Here is a 6000-nt window from a genome sequence, read left to right as displayed (position 1 = left end):
TCCTTTCTCAATCCTTCCCTACCAATATCCTGTTACGTGAATGTGGAACGCTTCACGTAATAATTACCGTAACTCCTACTCTTTCCCGCTTCACAGCATTATTTATATTTGTAAAAATGCTTACCGTAAGATGGACGGTGTGGCTTAATGTATATAGAATAATCGAAAGGAAATTTAGTATAGACCGGATAGCTCAAATGGTAGAGTAGCCGACATGTCTTCGGAAGGTTCTGGGTTCGAATCCCAGTCCGAGCTATCTAATAATTTTTTCTCGCATATTCTATAAACTCACATTAAGATGATCCTCTCCACATTCCTTTCTCAATCCTTTCCTACCAATATCCTGTTACGTGAATGTGGAACGCTTCACGTAATAATTACCGTAACTCCTATTCTTTCCCGCTTCACAGCATTATTTATATTTGTAAAAATGTGGAACGCTTCACGATTTTTTTTTTTTTTTATAAGTCCACGTTCATAAGACTATTAAGAAAAAAAAAATTTTTTTTTTTCTTTACAAAAAGATATAAAATAGAAAAATTAAAAAATCCAAGTAACCGATATGATTGTATATGATTTTCGGAAATTAAAAAAAATTTTGTTGTAAATTTAAAAATTAAGAAAAAAATTTTGGAATGTACTTGGTGTGCGTCATTGTGTATTTTAATTTTTAAAGTCCTAATAAATAGATTTTACGAATTTCATTAAAAAGTAAAATATTTTGCAACCACGCACACTAAATACGTTCCAAAATTTTTTAATTTTTAAATTTACAACAAAATTTTTTAATTTCCGAAAATCATATACAATCATATCGGTTATTTGGTTTTTAATTTTTCTATTTTATATCTTTTGTAAAGAAAAAAAAATTTTTTTTTCTTAAAAGTCTTATGAACGTGGACTTGGCGCGATTTTTTACAGTGAAACTATTTTTGTTCGGATAACAAGGTTCTACTGTAATTTGAAATCATACGATCGTTAATATAATTTATTTAAATTAAATTAAATATTAAAAAATGAATTTTATTTTTTATAATTTGAAAAAATTTTTTAGATTTTTGTGAAAAATTTCACATGTAGAAATTTAAAAAAATTAAAGGTGAGAATTTTTGAAAATATTTCTTTTATAATAATTGATTAATTGGAAAAAAATTAAATTTAACTTGTATAATTAATATTTTATTATTTTAAATTGATTTGTTATAATTATTATTAGTGTATAATTATTATTTTAAATGATAAATTTTATTTTTTTTTCAAACTTGCACTTATATTTTTAAATTGTAAATATAAAATATTTTAATAATATTTTAATTATTTAAAAAAAAATGTGTAAAAAATATTTATTTTTAAAATACAATTAAATAAATATTTTTAAAACAAATATTTCAAATTTTCGCGCGTTTAGTTAACAACAGATGTCACTTTAGTAAATTCTAAAAATTCATTCAAAAACATTGCTTAGATTTTATGGTTATGTATTATTTCAAATCCAACGGTCACAACAAACGCTCTCATAAACATTTTGATAAAAATAGTGATTAAACAGTTTTAAAAGCCAAAAAAAAAAGGCGTAATAAAAAAAATTAAAAAACAACAAAAAGTGATAGTAAAAACAACAAAATCAGCTGATTAAAATGGATTTTTCACCAGAATCTGTTTATTCTTTGCTAACTGAGCTCGGGTTCCCAGTTACCATGGAAGATCTTAAAAATCCAACTGAACCATTTATGATTAAATTTCTGACGGATTTTTGCCAACGATTTCACATTGATGCCCAGACACTGACTCAAGTAATTTTTTATTTTTACAAAATTTATAATAGTAGATTTAATAGATACCTAACAATGTCGTCACTAAAGTTGACAGACTAATTATAATTAGACTAAATTTATTAGAAAAAATTAAATGAATTAGAATAATTTTTTTTAGAATTTTATGGTGAAAATGAAGTTAGCCGACATTTCAAAATTTTTTAGAAATTTTTATTAAAAATCTTCAATTAAAAAACTTAAAAAAAAATTGTCACATGTAAAAAACTTAAAAAACTATAAGTGCAATTTTTTAGAAAAATCTTTTTAGTTGTAATTTAATTAATAAAAAAAAATCAAAAATTTTTAGACGTCTGCTAACTTCAGTATCATATTTTATGACAATTAAATTACTATGAAAAATAATTGACAAAAAAATTTCATATCTGAAAATAAAAAAAAATTTTGCATGACATTAAAGTTAACAATCACTTGATTAATTTATTAATTGTATTTGACAAATAAATTTGCTCCAAAAATTGTTTTTAAAAATATTTAATCATTTTTAAAACTTTTGTTAACAAATAATTTATAGCAAAAAAATTATGAAAATTAAGTTAGCCTACATCTAAAAATAAAAAATTTTTTTCATTAAAAAATTATTGCAAAAATTTTTTAAAAATTGTCATTTGTAAAAAACTTGAAAAACTTTAAGTGCAATTTTTAAAAAATATTTTTTTTTTCTAATTTAATTATTGAAAAAAAATCAAAAATTTAAAAATGTGGGCTAACTTTAGTGTTATAGAAAAATTGACATGTAGAAATTAAAAAAAAAATTATAAATGCAATTTTTTGAAAATGATTTTTTAAAATTAATTTAATTGTTAAATAGAATTAAAAATTTGTCAAGTAAGCTTACTTAGATGTCATATTTTTAATTTTTTTTAATTTCTACATGTCAATTGTCTTGTCATAATTTATATAGTAAAAAAAGTTCTTAAAATTATTAAGTAACTGCTAAATAAATTTTTATAAATTAAACAAAAAATTTCCTATGAAGATATTAAAAAAAATGTTTTCTATAATAATTGATGTGTCATAAAATTCCAAGAATTATCAAATGTCAGCTGATTTTAATATCATTAAAATCCAATAAATCAATTAATTAATAAATTAATTATTATTCATTAATTATAGCTGGCATTTGAGCAAGTTGAGCTTCTAAAAGTCACCGGTGATCAAAACGCATCTCATGTGATAGCTCTATTGAACCTAAGTGAAGTGATCAGCATCATCGGTGAAAAATATTTGTCAAAGACTTTTCTGTGACAGACATCACAGCTCCTGGAGCTAAGCGCACCCGGAAAATAATAAAATTCCTCGCTAACTTCGCTTTGTATGCCGAGGGTGCGTCCATCAAGATGCAAGAAGAGACGGACAAGATTTTTGCAAAGGCTCAGGAGATTGAGAACACCAAGAAGAAGTCGGATGAGATGAAAGAACAAATGAACAAAAAGGCCGCAGACATGGCTGCAATGATGGCTCAGATTGAGGCAAATAACAAGAAATCCGAAGAAATTAAAGCCAGGATGAAAAGAAGACAGGAAAAAATAGAACTAACTCGAAAACACAACGAGGATCTTCTGAAGACTTGCAGTAAGTTGAGGGAGGCTTATTCTAACAAGTGCAATGAGGTCAGCAAACTCGAGTCTATTTCTCTGCAACTGAAGGCTAAAATTGTTGATGATCCTAGCAAAGAACGACTCCGGTTGCAGGAGTTGATGAAAGAGCAGGTGGAGAAAGAAGAAAATAAAGCTGCTACTGAGGAAGCTATTCAGCAAAAGAAACCTGTTATTTTGCATTTTGAAAAATTGCTTAATTTTATTCAGCAATCGCACAGTAAACTTCCGGATACTTTTAAATGGCAGAAACGTGTTATGTAATTATATTTTATAATTCTAATTATTATTATCGACGTTCTAATTAGCAAATTGTCTAACTCCATTTTAGAGAATCTTCTATTTGTACGAAAAAAACAATTAGTTCACAATTTATTATTACTTTAAAAAACCATTTAATATCATTAATATCTGATAAAGATATAATATTTAGGTTTGAATCATTCAAATAATTCATAATTGGATTATTGCTGCATCAAAGTGTTAAAAATCACCCTCTAAAAATTAAGGAGTTAGACAAATTGCTAATTAGACGGTTGTTATTATTATTATTATGATTAAGAAAATGAGAAAAAATTTGTCTCTAGGATAATCATATGATAAAATCGGTTTTATTAGTGAAATTTAGTATCAGGGTCTAGATACATAATTAAGAAATGACCTTGTATCTTGTGAAATATTGACATTTTTAATGATATAAGCTCATCCCGATGTTACACTCATCGAGAGCTTTCATTTGAGTACCCACATCAATTTTTCGTATATTTTACATATTTATATATATTATAAATATTTATATATGAAAAATATATCAAAAATACCATGTAGGTACTTAAATGAAAGATCTCGATGAGTGTAACATAAAAATGAGTTTATATCTTAAAAAATGTCAATAATTAAGAAATTACCTTGTATCTTGTGAAATATTGACATTTTTAAAGATATAAGCTCATCCCGATGTTACACTCATCGAGAGCTTTCATTTGAGTACCCACATCAATTTTTCGTATATTTTACATATTTATATATATATTATAAATATTTATATATGAAAAATATATAAAAAATACCATGTGGGTACTTGAATGAAAGATCTCGATGAGTGTAACATAAAAATGAGTTTATATCTTAAAAAATGTCAATAATTAAGAAATTACCTTGTATCTTGTGAAATATTGACATTTTTAAAGATATAAGCTCATCCCGATGTTACACTCATCGAGAACTTTCATTTGAGTACCCACATCAATTTTTCGTATATTTTACATATTTATATATATATTATAAATATTTATGTATGAAAAATATATCAAAAATACCATGTGGGTACTTGAATGAAAGATCTCGATGAGTGTAACATAAAAATGAGTTTATATCTTAAAAAATGTCAATAATTAAGAAATTACCTTGTATCTTGTGAAATATTGACATTTTTAAAGATATAAGCTCATCCCGATGTTACACACATCGAGAGCTTTCATTTGAGTACCCACATCAATTTTTCGTATATTTTACATATTTATATATATATTATAAATATTTATATATGAAAAATATATAAAAAATACCATGTGGGTACTTGAATGAAAGATCTCGATGAGTGTAACATAAAATGAGTTTATATCTTAAAAATGTCAATAATTAAGAAATTACCTTGTATCTTGTGAAATATTGACATTTTAAAGATATAAGCTCATCGATGTTACACTCATCGAGAGCTTTCATTTGAGTACCCACATCAATTTTTCGTATATTTTATATATTTGACAAATACCATATATATCAAATATATAAAAAATAGCATGTGGGTATTTAAATTAAAGGTCTCGATGAGTGTAATATCGGGATGAGCTTATATCCTTAAAAATGTCAATAGTTAAGAAAGTACTGTGCAATTTGACAAAAATCATTATTTAATAAAACCAAATTTTATCTATTAATAATGCACAAGTCACGGTAGTCACATAGTGACTGCAGGGTTGCTAGTTATTATTATTCTTAATAAGTTTATAATGAAAAGTCGGATAAAATTGGTATAATAATAATAATAATAATAATAATAACAATTTTATATATATTTTTCTGACGTAAGTCATTGAAAATTTTCAGTTTATTGGCTATCCAGTCTAATACAGCAATTTTTTCTCTAATTATCCATAATATTGTGTGCCTGTGTTCCCTCCAGGCTTAAACAATTATTTTCAATTCGTATCTAAATTTGTCATTAGAGATAGCTAATAAACTGAAAATTTTCAATGACTTACGTCAGAAAAGTATATATAAAAGTATTATAAATCAGTCTTTAGAAAAAATAAAAATATTAAAAATAATAACAATAATTAAATTATTTTTTTTTTTAACTAGAAAAGAATTTTAATTAACTAAATTTTTAATTTTAGGGAAGAATCAAAGCGTTTTGAAGTTCTGGATCGTCAGCTGCAAGAATTAAAAGAGGCAGTGAGCAACGATGAAAAATTATCTCACGAAGATGATGAAGCTTTGTTGCAGGAAGAAGTCAAAAGATATGAAACCGAGCACGAGAACAATCTCATGAAATTGCGCGGTGTTCA

At 25.2% G+C, this 6000-nt stretch overlaps 1 pseudogene; it reads left to right on the top strand.

Annotated features, from left to right (window-relative positions):
* Positions 1 to 1469: 1469 nt before the first annotated feature.
* Positions 1470 to 6000, top strand: part of LOC123266151 — an 11626-nt pseudogene continuing 7095 nt past the window's right edge.

Source organism: Cotesia glomerata, linkage group LG5 (genome assembly GCF_020080835.1).
Source record: "Cotesia glomerata isolate CgM1 linkage group LG5, MPM_Cglom_v2.3, whole genome shotgun sequence".
Classification (NCBI taxonomy): Eukaryota; Metazoa; Arthropoda; class Insecta; order Hymenoptera; family Braconidae; genus Cotesia; species Cotesia glomerata.
The sequence above is the reverse complement of the archived record's forward strand: the minus strand, read 5'-3'. Positions and strand labels throughout refer to the sequence as shown.